This window comes from Pinus tabuliformis, chromosome 8, assembly GCF_031772625.1.
Source record: "Pinus tabuliformis cultivar Carrire ecotype Pingquan chromosome 8, CPIR1, whole genome shotgun sequence".
NCBI classification, from domain to species: Eukaryota; Viridiplantae; Streptophyta; class Pinopsida; order Pinales; family Pinaceae; genus Pinus; species Pinus tabuliformis.
The window spans coordinates 539,330,987-539,350,963 of record NC_142294.1 but is presented as its reverse complement, the minus strand read 5'-3'; the positions used below and the strand labels follow the sequence as shown (position 1 = coordinate 539,350,963).

General features: G+C 36.6%; 1 protein-coding gene across 1 annotated transcript in view; it reads left to right on the top strand.

Annotated features, from left to right (window-relative positions):
• LOC149236538 (disease resistance protein RPV1-like) overlaps positions 1-19,977 on the top strand; it is a 152,155-nt gene that overhangs the window by 13,098 nt on the left and 119,080 nt on the right. The window lies entirely within an intron of this gene.

Genomic DNA, 19,977 nt, shown 5'->3' with positions numbered 1-19,977 from the left:
TAATTTTAAAATTCCTCAAAATATAATGATTTTCTTTATTTTCTTTAAAATCTTATATATGATTTCGTTTACATTATGAAATTATTATAAAATTTTATAATTTGAAAATGATATTGTTTATCTATTTTTTTTCCAAACTATTATATTTATTGTCTATTATATTAGGGCCTAACGTTTTCTATGGAATGTGCTGAGATCTCATAAACTATGTTATTCAAACATAAAGTTCAAAAATCATTAAAAAAAATGGGAAAATCAGATTGTTTTATATTGCAAATTCTCTTTAAATATCGTGTGAGACAAACTTGATTTGTGTAAATGGAAACCTCGTAGAACTCAAGAAGAAAAGGCCATCCGCCATGTCAACCAGTTTCCTAAAACTCTTACCCAGTTCTTTCCATTAACGTTTGCTGATATTATTTTACAAGCTGAGGAGCATTAATCACTATTTGTTGAATCAAAATTTGGTAAATGAAAATTGTTTTATTTTTTATAAATTTTTAAGGTAATTATGTTTAGTGTTTCACACTCTAATATGGATAAGATATTGCAGTGGTTCTGGTGAGTTAAATTAAGTGATATTAAATATAAAAAAAATAATAGCACTTACGAGGAAATGTTATTATGAAATGTTAAAATATAATTTAGTTAAATTATAAAAGTTAAATAGAGAGTTAAATGGGTTGGTTGTAGACTTTAGGTTTTCAAAATCAAATTTGATTATGGATCCAGATCTTTGGCATATCCAAAAATAGTGTGAATATTCATCTTATGAGTACTATCACTATCACAATTTATACATAAAACAAACAATACAGGCTAAAAGGCTTTAATTTTTTGTATAAACACTTCACATAAAAGATGCATTGAATCTTACTATCCATATGGATTTTTTCTAATAAGGGTGAAAACAATTTTTTTTTCATCAATTTTTGTAGTAATATTATCTATATAGCTTCTTCTGAAAATTCTAAGGTAAAATACGTAAAATGTATTAAAAAGAAGCATGCTAGCTCAAAGTATAGGCACTCAAAACTTTCTCTTGAAATACACTTAAGGGTGTATATGCATAATGTAATTTTGAATCATTTTATAAATGAATGAAAATTAGGATTTTAAGAAGAAAAAAAAGAAGAAAAATTAAAAGAAGCTAATAATAATAATAATAAAAGAAGAGCTAAATTTAATTTGTTATATTTGTTTTTATTAATAAAATTACAATTTTTTAAATAAATAAATAAAGAATTTAATCATAATATGCATATTAGATTGAAAACAATTTAAATAATAATTTTCAAAACTTTATTTTTAAATTTAATTAATAACCATATACAAATTTAATACCCCACACACACACACACACATAATTTAATGTTATGTATGTTAAGCCGTTAAATTTTTAGCAAAATTGATTTTGTATGAGGTCCAAGATCCAGAAGTATTTAGTTGGAGTGAGTGGTTGCCCCTTTAGGGACTACTAGCCTATCATTCAAGGTGAATTTAAAATTATAAATAATAATAACTAGTCTAGATCCATCTTAACTCTTGATCTACTAAATGCTAAAAAAATCAAATCTTTTGAGATACAAATCTCTTTTAAAATGAAAAGAGATTTGATTTAGATTTGATCTCTGTACACCTACAGATTTAAAATTAACAGATTTAAAATTAACAATATGCACTGATAACTAAAAATATAATAACATTTTTTTTAAATCATTAAAATTTTATTTGCTGACTTTTGGCATCGTAATATCCAATGACTTTGTGAACATAGGAATACATCATCATAATATCCAATGGCTTTTGTGAACATTGAAGTATGTGCACATACCACAAATACATGATGACAAGATAGGTCAAATCGGTGTGGCTGTATTCCTTTTCCAGGAAAATGAAACCACTTTCTTTGCAACTTGTGACCATGAAATTACTAAGAAATTCGACTAAATGCTTAGGTCTATGGGGGAGGGTAGTGGTGGCAGGATTTGAAAATGCACGGACGAAGAAATTGCGTTAACAAATTCAGCTAAATGCTTTGTTTAATCACAATGCATCGGTATTTGGTCGGCAGCCATATTCATAAATGTATTGACCACGAAATTTCCAAAAAAAAATGCTTTATGTCTAATCAATGCAATCCTGGTAGCAGGTCTGGAATTTCAAATCTCTTTTGTTTGTCAAATAAAAATTTGACGATGTTTTTTGCATTTTTCATGCTTTTCATTTTATGTTCTAGGAAAATTTGTGAGTGTACTCTTGCATCTCAACTTTCATTAATCTCCCTCTAAGAGTGCCTTGTTTTTTCTAAATTAACATATGTGTTTAGATACTTTGCTCTGATCTAAATAAAATAATCACAAAATTCTTCATGCTTGATATACTATATTAAAATTGGTACAAATACAATAAGTTTAGACAGGGTTTTTGAATTGTTGTGAGATCCAAGTTATTCCATACTTAGGAAGATAAGTTGAGAGAATATCTCAACTATCTCTAACAAACACAATTAAAATTTAATCCTCTAGTAATAACATTAATGTAAGTTAGAGTTCCCATCAATTATATTTCAAAAGAATTTTCATCACCCAGAATTAAGACCAAGAAAACTCTAATAAACAAAGTTATTTTTCATTAAAGTTCATAGTTCCCTAGTCAAAGTTCTTCTTGGCCAAGAAGTCTAACAAATATTTTTTTGTCAAATGATGATGAGTGTTCCTATTGGTAAAAGATATTGTGACAAAGAAGAACTTTGACCAAGCTTATATCTCTATGCCTTCTTTTTGAGTTCTTGTTAATGAGAAGTCATGCTAGTGATACTTAGAAGGAACTTTCCTAGATAATTACTTTGACCAGGGAACTACGACCAATGAACTATGATTGTCTTGTTCCCTAATTGATCTAAGTTGTCGTATTGATGTTGGGTCTTGTTGGTTAAAATTCATGTTGATCATAATTCTAAGGAATTTCTTGATTAAGAACCCTAACGAACAAAAGGATGGAGAATTATAATAGATAGGAACTTTGATAAAGAAATTACAACCAATAAGAAATTTGATGAATGAAATTTAGTCAACAAAAAATATAACCATAGGAACCATAAGTCATGAAGGAACTTTTAACTAAGGAAAAAGAATAAGAAATTAGTTAATATTCTTATTGAATAGATTTCCCATCCTATTGGTCATTGTTTTAATGTACTTTCTTAGCCATAAAATTTTAATATGATAGATTGAATTATGCCCAACAAGGAACCATTAACAACATGAACTCTTGTCAACAAGAACATTAATGAAGAAGCTATGACCAATAAAACCTCTAATGAAGAAACAATGATTAGTCAAGGTCCTCTTATTCTTTCCTGGGTTCAATCATGTATGTTAGAAATTATTCCTTCGTCCTAGTTCTAGGGAGAATTCCTCACTACGAACCACACAATTAAACTTTAACCACCAATGTTCCTATTTGTTAAGGATTCATAAAATTTATAGTTGTTTTTGGCTATCTATACCCTCACTTTTGAATTTCATAGCATAAGGCACTAACCTCCATTGTGTAAAAATGGATCAAGGAATTCAATTTGTACCTTGTATCTTTGTGCTCAAATTCAAATAAAAATTAACTTGTAACTATCTCACCCATCTAGCTTGAGAATTGAACCATTACCAACTCAAAATTAAAATCAAATTTTCAACCTCTGATGAATTTGACTAGAAATTTGAACCACTACCATGTGAAATGAGTTGCACCATATCATAGTTATGACATGTAAGATGTGTTGTCAGATAAATGGCTTCCACCAAAAATAGTATAACTATGAAATTCTACAACCTTGCATTAAACTGTTTATTACTAGCATATTTATATGAATTAAATGGCTAGTAAATGGCGACAAACATCAATCCATAACAATCATCGAAACACTTACTTCATCATACATCTCAAGTTGTTAAAATTAAAAGAAAAAATATATATAAAAACTAATTAAATTACAACTTTATTATTGTTATAATTAATGGTAAAAAAAATTATATATATATATATATATATATATATATATATATATATATATATATATATATATATATATATATATATATATATAAACATGTTGGCATTATGGCACAGGTGTACAGGTGTTTTCCTTGATGGAAACTCTATCTGGTTTCAGAATGAAGGAAAAGACATATACGCAGGTTCATCGAGACTAAGGCATGTATACACGCGGGTTAGACATTACAAAGGCGCGTATGCGTATACACGCACTTTCACGCAAGGAAAAGCGCGTATATGTTGGAGAACTTCTTTTGGTCAGTGGTAGTTAGTCCTTGGTACTTGAACCTATGGTTTTGGACCATGGTATCTCGTCAGAAGTGTTGATCCCAAGTATTGGATCCTTGGTATTGTTTTATTATGGTTTTGGACCGTGGTATTGTGAAAGGGCTAAGACTATAAAAGAGGAAGGAGATCATTTGGCAAGGATAATCTGAATTAATTGAATATCTAATAAGTGCTAGATCTGAAATATTGGTGATTGGGGTTATGGTGCAGATCTGGATCTGAATGAAGGAGGAACCTTAGCACAAAGAGAAGGATAAGTTCTATTGATGGGTCATAATCTTAAGGCTTGAATGATAGTATCTTTGTATGATTTTGATCTGTTATATGTGGCGCATGCTTGATCTATAAATCTGATACTCTGGGCTAATCAGTGTCTGAATTTTTGAAAGAGTGAATTATCCTTTATAGATCTATACGTAGGTTCAGTGAAGCGAAGGCGTGTATACACGCTGTTTTGGTAAGGGAAAGAAGCGTATACGCAGGTTGGATTTGACACAGAAGCGTATACACGCAGGTTTCTGAACAGTGAAGTAGCGTACATCTCTTAATTTATGTTCTAGTTGTTTCTGTTTATTGCTGCAGTGGTCTGGGTTCAGAATTGGTGTGTGGTTACAGTTACTGTGTTCTGGGTACAACTGTCAGAGAAGTGTTTATTTTGATTCAGTTTTGATTGGTGAAAAGGTGATTGGTTGATGCAGAAATTCTTGATATTTGATTGATGTGGATCCAGTCTAAAAATTTATGAAACGTGGTCCCTGGAAGAAAGAGAAGGTTGTAGCCTTCTGTAGGCCAGCACCTACGTACTAGTATCTTGGCTAGTGCAAGAGCTAAGGGGGTTGTAGCTCCCTTCCAGGAGAAGCTGGAGAACGAGAGAGGGTTGTAGCTCTCTGCAGGTTGTAGCCTGCGTACTGGTAAAGGACTGCACCAGTACATTGTAAAAAGAAGTTTCTAATTAAAATAAGATAGAGACGAATTGCAGCAGGTGGTTTTCACCCACATTGGGTTTCCACCTTATATCTTGTGTTCTTGTGTGTGTGATTGTCTTCAGATCTGTTTTACTGTTTCTGGTTACTGTTTATTTGATCCTAATACAAAGATTAATGATCAACATCAGCAAGATAAACTAAATTATAAGTTTGCATTGAATACACGGGTTTCCTTCTCTGTAGTTGCGTATATATGCGATTTTATCTAACTGAAGTAGCGTATATGATCTGGGTTTGAAAAATAAAATAAGTGACTTGATAATACTGATTCACCCCCCCCCTAGTATTATTTCCAGCAATTGGTATCAGAGCAGGTCCTTCTGAAGAAGCTTGATCGCTTGAAGGAAGATCCATCATCATGAGCAACTACGAGAGAGAAGCATCTATCAGGCCACCGATTTTTGATGGGAAAAACTTCGTATATTGGAAGGTAAGAGTTACTGCCTATCTTCAATCTCTTGGTACAGAAGTCTGGGATATCATAGATACAGGGTACTCCTTTCCATCAGCAACTCCTACAGATCCGGCTGAGAAGAAGAAATATGAAACAAATGCAAAGGTTGTCAATACCCTATTAGGATGTCTATCTCAATCAGAATTCGTCAAGGTTATGCAGTATAAATCCGCAAAAGAAATATGGGACAAGATTGTTCTGAGCTATGAAGGAGATGAATAGGTAAAACGAGCAAAACTTCAAACCCTCAGAATTCAGTATGAAAATCTCAGAATGCACAATGATGAAAGTGTGGCTAACTATTTCCTTCGTGTAGATGAGATTGTTAATTGTATGAAAAACTTGGGAGAAGAAATAAAAGAGGTTGTTGTGGTTGAAAAAGTTCTAAGATCTTTGTCCCCTAGGTTTGAATCTAAATTTTCTACAATAGAAGAAAAAGAGAATCTATGAAACCTTACCATGTCATAGCTGCACGGAATTCTAACTGCTTATGAAATGAGGAAAGGGGGACCATCAGACAGGAGAGAAGCTGCCTTCAAGGCTTCAGGCAAAGGAGACTACTATGAGTCAGGACATGTGTCAAAAGAAGAAGAAAAATCAAATTTTGTTAAGAACCTTCAACGGGGTGCTGGAAGATTCCGAGGTAAGTTACCTTTCAAATTCTTTGCTTGTGGAAGAGTCGGTCACTATGCTGCCAAATGTCCTCATAAGGATAAGATTGACAAGGGGAAGGAACCTGTTAGATGGAACAAGAAGAAAAATGTAAATAGGAAAAGCTATTACACTCATGAAGACAATGATGGACTCTCAAATAGTGATGAAGATGAACGAGGTAATAATTGTAAACTTTTAATGGCTTTTGAAGATGATGATTTTGTGGATTGTATAGATGAAGAAGGTCTTTATGAAGAGATTTCTAGACTCAAAATATGTTTAGAAGAGAAGAATGTGATCATTGATACTCTTCAATTCCGACTTGCTGAAAAAGAAAAACTTCTTGAAAAGGTAGAATGTGAAATTGTTGGTCTTAGAAAAGAGATTGAGAAAACAAAAGCTCTTAATCTTAAATTTTTTAAAGGATCTGAAACTCTGGATGAGATTATCAATGTGCAGTGTTCCCCACTAATCAAGACAGGTCTGGGATATAATGGAGAAGCATCTCAAGCATCCACCTCCAAAAGTTATCTTGATGCAGCAAGGAGGAGTGAGCAAAGGCCTAATAGAAATCATCAGGTAAATCAGGGACAATTTACCTCCAGAATGAACAAGGACTATCAGGAAAATCGAGGGCAATCTACTTTAAGGACAAACAAAAACCACAACCAGCCACAGGTAAAATATTCCCAATTTGCCTCAAGAATGGATGTCAGTAGAAACTACAATCGGTTGGTTGATAGATTTGATAATCGCAGGAGTTTCTTCAATGGCCAATGTTTCTCTTGCCATAACTTTGGCCACAAAGTAGCTCAATGTGTTGCCTATAAGACAATCATGACTAGAGAAGCTAAAAAACAAAGAAGTATGACTGGAATCACGAAAAGGACCTATAACAACTTTTCCGCCCTTGAAAATGAAATTGAATGTTCTATTTGTAATAACTTCGGTCATGAAGATTCTGAATGCAGGAGCAGGTTTCAGAAGACAACTCAAAAGGAACAAACCTCAAGTGCCAGAACATGGAGAATGAAGGAACCGCAACTAGAAAGATGTGGGATAGCTTTATATGCAGAAGGATAGGAAAATCAATGGTACATCGACAATGGATGTTCGAAGCATATGACAGGTGATAAAGAAAAACTTCAATCATATAGTGCTTTAGAAAAAGGAAAGAAAGTTTCTTTTGGAAATGATACCCCTGCAGTCATAAAAGGAAAAGGCACTGTTCAGTTGAAAGAAAAGGTCAAAGCTGGAAATGTTTTGTATGTTGATGGCCTGAAGCATAATCTACTGAGTGTCAGTCAGATGTGCGATCAAGGAACTGAGGTAATATTTCAATCAAATGGATGTAGTGTTCGTGATCTTGATACAGGAAAAATAGTGATCAAAGGCATAAGAACTCCAAATAATTTATACATATTTGAAGAAGGACAACAACAATGCTATTTGAGCAAAAATGATGAACACTGGTTATGGCACCGAAGGTTGGGGCATCTAAGCTTTTCACAGATAAGGAAAGCATGCAAGTACCAGGCAGTTCGTGGTCTTCCAGACATCAGAATTCCAGACAATACAATATGCAAATCATGTCAGTTTGGTAAGCAAACCAGAACTAACTTCCCTGAGAAGGAAGGATCAGCTAGCAGGCCTCTTGAACTAGTCCATATATATGTATGTGGTCCATCTAGGAAAAGGTCACCTCGAGGAGAAGAATACTTTATATTATTCATTGACGACTTCTCCAGGATGGTTTGGATAGGACTTATGAAGCATAAAGATGAAGCCTTCGAAAAATTCAAATCTTTCAAAGCCTTGGTTGAAAACGAATCAGATCACAAAATTAAATGCCTCGGGTCTGATGGAGGTGGGGAGTTTACCTCAAATGAATTTTTCGATTTTTGTGAAGAACATGGAATAAGAAGGGAATTCTCTACAGCTAGGACTCCTCAAATCACTTGTACACCACCTATCTCCATCTTATGTGATAATACAAGTGCAATCAGCATTTCAAAGAACCCAGTCATGCATTCAAAGACCAAGCACATACTGATCAAGTATCACTTTCTCCGGGAACAAGTGTTGGAACAAAAGGTCAAATTGGAGTATGTTCCTTCTAAGGAACAAGTTGTTGATATTCTCACTAAACCACTACCCAGGGAAACCTTTGAATACCTCAGACAGAAGCTGGGAGTAGTTGATGCATCATCTTGCTATTAAATCTTGTCTGTTTCAGAGAAAAATGGGTGTACGTGAGTTGTCTGAGGAGGATCCGCGTACATACGCCGGTTTGTGCAGAGACAGACGCATATATGGAGGTTTGATGGATATCAGTAGGGACAGGCTCTGGTTGAAGATATTCTGATATGGGTCTGACAGAGACCATCTGGCACAGGTTCAGGGGGGGCAGTTAAACTTCTAATGATGCATTGTTGGCATTATCTTAGAAGCTTTTGGTTCTAAGCTATTGTTGTTTTCAAGTGGAACAAAGGCGAAGGGAGAACAGAAGGAAATCTTGGTTGCTGATCTAAATGGTGATTGAAAAATGCTGCTGATATCAGTTATTGGTGACTTTCATAAGTCTTGCTCTAGTTATTTCGTCTCTATGTCATGTATCTCTTTTAAGGTGTCAAGGTCATGTAACGGCCTATTTTGGTTTCCCCACTATGCCTGGGATGAAGATGTAATGTACTTGGTTGTCATATGTAAATTTCTGATGTATCCCCACTTGGTTGGGTGGATGATCCCCACTTGGTTGGGTGATGGATGTATGTATTGAGTCTTTTGGTGATAGGAAGGTCTTTTATGATGTATAAGTCATCGTTCTTCTTGAAGAACATATTTTTGCAGATCTTGCCTACAGTCAGGGGGAGCATGGTCAGCACAGCAGGACAGAGATTTCAGCATGTACTCAGGGGGAGCACAACCCTTTTCCCTTGATGACAAAGGGGGAGAATGAATTTGAGGATCTTGGGGTTGCCATCAAGTCAAAAGGGGGAGATTGTTGGCATTATGGCACAGGTTTGGAGCTATGGCACAGGTGTACAGGTGTTGTCCTTGATGGAAAATCTATCTGGTTTCAGAATGAAGGAAAAGACATATACGCAGGTTCATCGAGACTAAGGCGTGTATACACGTGGTTTAGACGTTACAAAGGCGCATATGCGTATACACGCACTTTCCCGCAAGGAAAAGCGCGTATATGTTGGAGAACTTCTTTTGGTCCGTGGTAGTTAGTCCTTGGTACTTGAACCTATGGTTTTGGACCATGGTATCTCGTCAGAAGTGTTGATCCCAAGTATTGGGTCCTTGGTATTGTTTTATTATGGTTTTGGACCGTGGTATTGTGAAAGGGCTAAGACTATAAAAGAGGAAGGAGATCATTTGGCAAGGATAATCTGAATTAATTGAATATCTAATAAGTGCTAGATCTGAAATATTGGTGATTGGGGTTATGGTGCAGATCTGGATCTGAATGAAGGAGGAACCTTAGCGCAAAGAGAAGGATAAGTTCTATTGATGGGTCATAATCTTAAGGCTTGAATGATAGTATCTTTGTATGATTTTGATCTGTTATATGTGGCACATGCTTGATCTATAAATCTGATACTCTGGGCTAATCAGTGTCTGAATTTTTGAAAGAGTGAATTATTCTTTATAGATCTATACGCAGGTCCAGTGAAGCGAAGGCACGTATACACTCTGTTTTGGTAAGGGAAAGAAGCGTATACGTAGGTTGGCTTTGACACAGAAGCGTATACACGCAGTTTTCTGAACAGTGAAGTAGCGTACATCTCTTAATGTATGTTCTAGCTATTTCTGTTTATTGTTGCCGTGGTCTGGGTTCAGAATTGGTGTGTGGTCACAGTTACTGTGTTCTGGGTACAGCTGTCAGAGAAGTGTTTATTTTGATTCAGTTTTGATTGGTGAAAAGGTGATTGGTTGATGCAGAAATCCTTGATATTTGATTGATGTGGATTCAGTCTGAAAATTTATGAAACGTGGTCCCTAAAAGAAAGAAAAGGTTGTAGCCTTCTGTAGGCCAGCACCTACGTACTAGTATCTTGGCTAGTGCAAGAGCTAAGGGGTTGTAGCTCCCTTCCAAGAGAAGCTGGAGAACGAGAGAGGGTTGTAGCTCTCTGCAGGTTGCAGCTTGCGTACTAGTAAAGGATTGCACCAGTACTTTGTGAAATGAAGTTTCTAATTAAAAGAAGATAGAGACGAATTGCAGCAGGTGGTTTTCACCCACATTGGGTTTCCACCTTATATCTTGTGTTCTTGTGTGTGTGATTGTCTTCAAATCTGTTTTACTGTTTCTGGTTACTATTTATTTGATCCTAATACACGGATTAATGATCAACATCAGTAAGATAAACTAAATTATAAGTTTGCATTGAATACGCGGGTTCCTTCTCTATAGTTGCGTATATACGCGGTTTTATCTAACTGAAGTAGCGTATATGATCTGGGTTTAAAAAAGAAAATAAGTGACTTGATAATACTAATTCACCCCCCCCCCCCCCCCCCCCTCAGTATTATTTCCAACAAAACATGTAATAAATTTTTAACCATGGAGATTCACCCCCACTTTATCGTCAATATTCTTAATGTGTAAGTAGACATTATTACAATACCATGGGCCAATACATGACTCATGAATACCGCATGTCCAAAAACCCATAATTTATTTGATAGTTACTCATTCATATGGCATTTTTTTAATTAATGAATTTAATTAAAAAGGTGAAAAAAACTTAACTATAGAAATAAATTTCAGTCTTTGATTTATTTATATTACTAAAAATAGTTTAATATTACTGAAATTAAGTCCCTACTATACACTTCATAATTATACCTAATTTAACTGAGTTTAACTAACATGATCACCAATAATAAACTCAAATTTCATACAAATAAAAATTAAAACCGATCTAAGATTCAATTTTTAAATCCCAGGCACCTTTAAAAACAATTAAATTTCTCACGGAACAATACAAAATATATGAATTTATGTGAAAATAAGTTAGAATTCTTAATTTGAATGAATATGTCAAAATTTTTAAATTATATGAAAACCTTGAAAGGGGAAAAGTGCAAAATACTTGGTAAGAGATGGATCTGCCAATAGGAATGTCGATATTCATTAATGTTCTTGCTATGATTTCTTTGTTCTTTTCCCTATCATGACCTTTATCCCATCAAGTAGAACAACCCTTGTAAATATCCCCAAAAACACACTCAATTTAAATTTAAGTATAATGGTTTGCACAAACTGCGAATTAGAAACATGGAATTCATGAATGATTTATCCTCTAAAGTAGTAGTTTGAGAGGAGAGGGGAAGTTCATTAAATTTGAAATTGATATTGGAGAGAGATGGGTTCTTCTTGACAGAAAGCATGGAGAATACCTTAGTTTGGTGTACGAGCATGGTAGCAATCCTTTCAATTTTTACAGAATGTCGTCCATACCGCGAACGCCAATACTTTTGTCATAATTCCTTCCCTGAAACTACAAGCAGATGAGTTCGTCATTGTTAGCATTTTTCACAAAAACCCACCTTCCTTAATCTATATATCTGGCTGGCAGGTAATATTCTTTACTATTTTGTCTTTAGGCTTCAATGGGTTAGTTCCCCTTATCATGTGACATTGTCCAAAGGTACTCTGCAGGTAATATTGAGATAAATTGCTTATTGTTTAATTTTCTGTTTCTTCTAGACGGAGCCAAACACCCAAAAATTTATTTATTGCAAAGTTTGTAATCACTGCAGGTTCCTGACAAAATATATTGCAAATCTCTTAATGACTGCAAATGGACTGACAAAATTGACAAACTTATTTAGAATTCACAAAATTGTCGTTGTAAAGGATGTACCCTATTATATATTTTGATTGCTTCAATTCTAAATTGGACGGGTTGCTCCTCTACAAGACATGTCAAATCTCACGTGGGAAAATTTTGTCAAATACGTTTTGAAATGCTAAATAAGTCATGTAGGAGGTCAAATTCTAGGCTTGCCTAGTAGTGATAGGGTTTGAAACTGCATTGACTAAGAAATGGAGTCATCTACCAGAGGAATTGCCAAAAGTGGTCAGAATTTGGGCAAAAAAAATTCAAAAAATCTTGTAGAGGCAGTGTTTGAATCATATTTTTGATGGTGGAAATGGATTCAGCACCATCAAAAACATCTAGGAGACCTAAAATTTTTTAAGTTTAACAACTATAACTTGGATTTGCAAAAATCATTGCCAGATTTTCTCTAAATATACACGAAATTTCCATAACTTTCCAAACAACTCCTCCGCCTCGTTAGACTACTGCCTAAAAAATTGCCCATGAAATTCGCTAAATGCTTTATGTTTGATCACAATGCAACCGTATATGGTTGGTGGCCAGATTCGTAAATATCTGGGCAGTGGTATTATTAAAAAATTATTTAATTATTTAAAAATTCCCACAACTTGGACTAAATGATTTATATCTAATTGATCTGGAATTTATCCAGAATGTAGAATTTAAATGTATTACAGATTCATGTGCTGGGATGTGCCTATGTTACTTATGCAACAGATCAATAAGATTGCTAGAATACATAGACACTGAGGCAATCAGAGAAAAACATAATAGTCAAACATGCAAGCACAACGAGTTTAATAAGGAGTTCACCCAATGCTCTTGGGCTACGTCTCCAGGTCCAGCCTTTCAGTGGTGGCCTCTCTATTATGTTTTCAAGCAGTGTTTTACAACAGTGGACTCAAATTGAGTCTCACTAGACAGATGAAGATCAGTAGGACTAGAGTACATAGACTCTCCTTACTGATTCTCAACCTTTAAGGTCACAGTAGTATGACAGGCCTCTGTCGAGGAGTTTGCTTCAACCTCACAAGCCTTCTGGAGTACAAAGACTCTTTGACTCTACTCTGGCTCTGTCTGGCTCAATGTTGCCTTCAGGTCAGCTCGGCTTCCACTCTGTTCTCTACCTTAGCTAGCTTTGTCTAACTAACTCTTGTTACTGCCTCTCTGTTTGTCTTCTCGGTTTTTGCCTCTGCTCTGATTCTATCAATTCATGGCTTTAAAGCCAGTCTGTTCTTGACTGTTCGTTTCCGCTTCCCGACTCTCTAGATCTCTTGCCTCTATCCGCTAGAATTCCCCTCTTTTGCATCATTATCACTGTGCAACGCTTCATAGAGAGGTGGCCACCTGTTCCTCACGAACTGAGTGTCAGTTCTCCTTGAACGGTCGTTATTTCCGTTGCTCCAAGATTGCCCGTGAAATTGATTCTTTTGCCAACTCATCATCCACGTCGAACTTCAAATCCCCTGTAATCCTGCTTTATTTCCTGCCAAATCCAATCATTCATCGGGACGTGCCTCCGTCGTTGATCTGGGTCCTCTAGCTCTTACGGTCTCCATCCATATCGGGTGGGTAAGTTGCATGACTTTTACCTATCCGATGTGGGCGGTTTTCTCTCTCATCTGCCGAACGCGTGTCACTTGGTGTATGGCATCGAGCGAGACTGAGTCAAAACTTCTTATCACCTCGAAACCCTTCTGATATCCTGCTAGTTTTAGTGTGGGACCCATCTTCTGACGGAATCGGCGATTTCCGTACGGTTTTATGCTTTTTCTCAGGACCGAGTGCTTAGGGGCTTTCCTTCGCTGAGAGGGATGCCCAAAAACCACCTCTGTTTTTGGATTTGACCTCCAGTTTGTCAATTTGTGGCAACATGTTGTCACCATGGGCCAATGGTCTGCGTGCTTTGACCGAGGGTCCTAGTTGTTCCGTGCTGACCACAAATTGCCACTGTTTAGAGGTTATTTTTGATAAGCTCGACATCCATAGACTTGAATTTTTGACATAATCTGAAACAGTCATGAAAATGTAGAGAGTGTTTAAGATCCAATCTGAATCACGAAATTCCCATTGAAAAAGCTTTTGGACCACCAAAAGTTGGTTTTCTTTTAAGCTTCAGTCAAGTGAGGGTATAGCTTCCTCTCTTTCTCAATTTCTATCCATTTTTCACTGCTTGGCTTTGAACCTTTGAGTCCAATCTTGAGGTACTCAATAGCTCCTCTGCGCGTGGTTCTCACCTTCCTATCCAGAACTGTATCTTCATGCAATTCATTAAGATATTCAGGTAACAAATCATCAATAGAAGGAATTTGACTCTTCTCTTCGGGATCTTCAATTAATGAAGGTTCAAATAGTCTCAAGATGTCTTCATTAACAACTGAGTAGATGTGCATGTAAGCTGGTAGATCAAGGTGAAAAGCATTCTCACCAATTTTCTCAAGTACCTTGAAAGGTCCATACCTTATTGGCTTCAGCTTCTTACCTTCACCTTGCATTCTGTCTTTGCTGATATACAACCAGACTTGGTCACCAACTTGAAAACTATGCTCCATCTGATGCTTATCATGCCTTTCCTTGTACTTGGCTTGGCTCTTTTCCAACTGTTCCTGTACTGCCTAGTGAATCTCCTGGATTTGTTTAATGAACTTAGTTGCCTTGTCCACATTACTGTGTCCATCAACTGATATGTCTTTACCAAAGACAAAATCCAAGGGAGACCTTGGTGTGAAACTAAAACAGTTCTCAAAAGGATAGCTTTGTGTAGAATAATGTCTAGCTCGGTTGTAAGCATGCTGCACATAACATAAGTGTTCATCCCAAAGCTTGGGATGCTTGCTGCAATATCCTCTGAGCAACTGGATCGCTGTCATGTTGACTACTTCTATTTGGCCATATGTTTGAGGATGAAAAGTTGTACTCTTCTTCAGTTTGGTGTCCATTAGTTCCCACAGACTTGTCCAAAATTTCCCAACGAATCGGGTATCTCGATCAGATATAATGGAAGTGGGTAGTCCAAAATGAACCTATACATGCTGAAAGAACAACTTTGCAGTTTGTTCAACTGTAATCTGCTCGTTAAAAGGTATTAAAATACACATTTTGATGAACCTATCCACAAAAACATATAAATAGTCATGACCTTTCCTAGATCTAGGCAGTCCTCCAACAAAGTCCATGGAAACACTTTCCCAAGGATGAGAAGGTACTGGTAGTGGAGTGTACAAGCCTAGTTTTCTATTGTTGGGCTTGCTTTTAGCACAAATGGTACACCCTATTACATATCTAGAAACTGTCTCATTCATTTTTGGAAAAATAAACAGCTTCTTTCAATTGATCTAATAGATCATCTATACGAGGAAGAGGATAGAAATTCTTGATCGTTATTTTATTCAATGCTCGGTAATCAATGCACATTCTCCATGAGCCATCTTTCTGTATCACCAAGATGATTGGAGACCCACATGGTGATGTTCTAGGTCTTATGAACCCTTTCTTGAGCAACTCCTGTACCTGCTTCTTGATTTCTGCATTCTTTAGAGCGGACAACCTGTACATTCCGATGTTAGGTAATGGAGCATCTTGCTACAAATTAATATCATGTACTATTTCCTTTTTGGGTGGCAGACCTTTAGGTTCTTGAAACAAGATATCATATTCTGAAACAACTTTTCCTAAATCAGCTTGTTGTTTAGCATCGCAGCCCTCAAATACATTGGTTTTATCAGGTTTGTTTTCCTTTACAACCATCAGTAAAAATTGCTTACATGAATTTACAATTCGTTTCATTTGCCCTGAGTTTATGAGAGTGTAATTATTCTTGAGCTTATGAGCCCTTACAATATATTCGATTCCATATTTAACGATTAGATACTTGTTCTTAGCTCTATAGAAAATAGCTTTTCTATCATACAAGTAAGGACTTCCTAAAACAATTCCACATATACCCAAAGGAACTATATCTAACTCAACCTCATCTACAAATGTTGGCCCAAAAGAAAACTTAAGTTTACATTGTCTATTCACTTGCAGTTTTGCTTTATCACATAACCAACCTAACAGATATGGTTTCTTGTGAGGTGTGGTTAGTAATCCCAATCTCTTTACAATTGCTTCAGAAATTAAATTTACTTGTGAGCCACTACCAAACAAAGTATCAATCTTTTGGTGATTGGAAATAACTCGAATATGAAAAATCTCATGTCTTTTCCTCTCATTTTCTTCATTATCAGTCGCAGAATTACTAGTAGATGCTTCAGAATTTTTATCTTTTATACCTGTGGTTGTGATCATTGTTTCATCTCCTAAGTCTGACCCCAAATCCCTTTGAATAGTTGCAGCAGTTCTCTTCTTTTTGCCCTCATTTTTCTTGGGTTTCAGCTCCTGATGCAGAATCCAACAGTGTTCATCATCATGCCCATCCTTTCTTACAGTGAGTGCATGAAGACTTGTTCTTCTGTACAGTGTTTGTTTTCCTTTCTTTCCAATTCTGTTTTCTTTTCTCCTTATTCTTGCTTGCAATGAGTTTGGATGATCCCCCAACTTCTGGGTTCCCATTCTTACCTCTGGCTTCTAGATGTGTAGCCTAAACGGATACCTCATCTATACTAGTGAGATTAAACATGAGGATAGTGTGCCTCATGTAGCTGTGTAGACCACCTATGTACTTCAATAGAGTTTCAGGTGAATCTAATGAAATTCCTAAAATCAAAGCTCTCTTTCTAAATTCTTGAGTATAACCTTGTACACTTTTCCATTTCAGTTGGCGAAGAGTTTGCCAGCTCATCATGGCTTGCTGCATATAGGCTAGTGGATAGAACTGTTTTTTAATTGCATAAATGAATTCACTCCAAACAGAAAGATTCTTACCATGTTTCTTCATGTGAGCTTGTGTCCCGCTTTCCCACCATACCAAGGCAGTGCCCCCAAGGTGTAGTCTAGCCAGATGAATCTTACTCTTGTCTGAGTCAAAGCTCTGTACTCTGCAATAAACATCAATCTATCTAATCCAGTTATCCAGCTTCTCTGCATTCAACTCTCCATCATATATTGGTAAATCAAATTTAACATCTAATTTAATCAAAGATGCTTTCTTTTTATTATCAGGGCTATTAGGAGGGGTGAGAAGTTTTTCTTCTTTCCCTTTGCCTTTAGAGTGGTCATGGAGGAGAGATTCTTCTACTCCTTTGTCTTGTTTGGAGTGGGATGAATCTTCATCCTTACTTTTCCTGAATTCTCTATACATTTCCTCCACCATGGATTTCATGGTCATAAAACTATCCATGAACTGGGAGTCTGATTCCAAGGGATTTTCTTCTGAAATTTTCCTCTTAGAATAGCCTCTTCCAATTTCTGGGTTAGCTTCAACCAACTCTCCTTCTCCTAATTTAAGCTTTGATCTAGTTAACATTCAACAACAAAATCCAGCACAAGCTTGTCTAACCTTAACAACCTAGATGCTCTGATACCACTTGATCTGGAATTTATCCAGAATGAAGAATTTAAAGGTATTACAGACTCATGTGCTAGGATGTTCCTATGTTACTTATGCAATGGATCGATAAGATTGCTAGAATACATAGACACTGAGGCAATCAGAGAAAAACATAACAGTCAAACATGCAAACATAATGAGTTTAATAAGGAGTTCACCCAATGCTCCTTGGCTATGTCTTTGGGTCCAGCCTTTTAGTGGTGGCCTCTCTATTATGTTTTCAAGCAGTGTTTTACAATAGTGGACTCAGATTGAGCCTCACTAGACAAATGAAGATTAGTAGGACTGGTGTACACAGACTCTCCTTACTGATTCTCGACCTTTAAGGTCATGGTAGTATGACAGGCCTCTGTCGAGGAGTTTGCTTCAACCTCGCAAGCCTTCTGGAGTACACAAACTCTCTGACTCTACTCTAGCTCTGTCTGGCTTGATGTTGCCTTCAGGTCAGCTCGGCTTCCACTCTGTTCTCTGTCCTTAGCTAGATTTGTCTAACTAACTCTTGTTACTGCCTCTCTATTTGTCTTCTCGGTTTCTGCCTCTGCTCTACTTCTGTTAATTCATGGCTTTAAAGCCAGTCTATTCTTGATTGTTCGTTTCCGCTTCCCGGCTCTCTGGATCTCTTGCCTCTGTCCACTGGAATTCCCCTGTTCTGCATCATCATCACTATGCAACGCTTCACAGAGAGGTGGCCACCTGTTCCTCACGAACTGAGTGTCAGTTCTCTTTGAACGGTCGTTATTTCCATTGCTCCAAGATTACCCACGAAACTGATTCTTTTTCCAACTCATTGTCCATGTCGGACTTCAAATCCCCTGTAATCCTACTTTATCACCTGCCAAATTCAATCGTTCGTCGGGACGTGCCTCCGCCATTGATCTGGGTCCCCCAGATCCTACGATCTCCATCCATATTGGGTGGGTAAGTTGCATGACTTTTACCTATCTGATGTGGGCCGTTTCCTCTCTCATCCGTCGGATGCGTCTCACTTGGTGTATGGCATTGGGCGAGACTCAGTCAAAACTGCTTACCACCTCGAAGCCCTTCCAATATCCTGTCAGTTTTAGCGTGGGACCTGCCTTCTGACGGAATTGCGATTTCCATACGGTTTTATGCTTTTCCTCAGGACCAAGTGCTTAGGGTCTTTCCTTCGCTGAGAGGGACGCCCTACGATACGCGATTAGCGCTAATCGCATATTAGAAACCACCTTTGTTTCTATATTTGACCTCTTGTTTGTTAATTTGTGCCAACGCGTGGTCACCATGGGCTAATGGTCTGCGTGCTTTGACCGAGGGTCCTCGTTGTTCCATGTTGACCACAAATTGCCACTATTTAGAGGTTATTTCTGATAAGCTCGAAATCCATAGACTTCAATTTTTGACATGATCAGAAACAATCATGAAAACTTAGAGAGTGTTTAAGATCCAATTCAGATCACTAATCAATGCGTCATACCTGGTAGTGCTAAGAATTGAAAATGAATTGGGGACCTGGTAGTGGTAAGAATCAAAAATGCATTGGGGAAGAAGTTGTCGAAGAATTTATGCTAAATGGTTGGTAAAGATTGGTCAAGATTTGAAAATAAATGAGGAGAAATTTCCCTGAACTTCTGCTAAATGTTTTACGTCTAATCATTGATGTGTCACATTGAAGACTCGAAACTAATGTATTATGACTTCCAAGGACTCCTCAAAACCCCGTTCAAACTAATGTATTATTACTTCCTTCCATCCATTAAACAAAAAATGGTATTAATAGTAAGAGAAAAGGCCTTATGACTCAGTTTCTTCAAGAAAATAAGAAGTTCAAAAATCAACCAGATTACAGTGCTGAATTTTTCGATAGCTTGGCAGAATATTGGCCGAATATTGAGAGTCATTAAGGCGCATAATACTGGTTACTATGAAATAGTGAGACCATACAGGCTAGGAGGACGACAACACTATTGAGGTGAAGTGCGCATTTCCTAGCTCTGCAACGCATCTTCAATATTTACTTCTTTGTTATTCATTTCTATATCCCATGGCTTCCTCCTCAACGTCCACCTCACATAGCGTCAACAACGACTATTTATTTGATGTTTTTATTAATCATAGGGATCCTGACGTCAAAAAAACCTTTGCCACCGATCTGTACAATCACCTTTGCAAACATGACCTGAAGGTTTTTCTAGATGAGCAGGAATTGCGCGTGGGAGA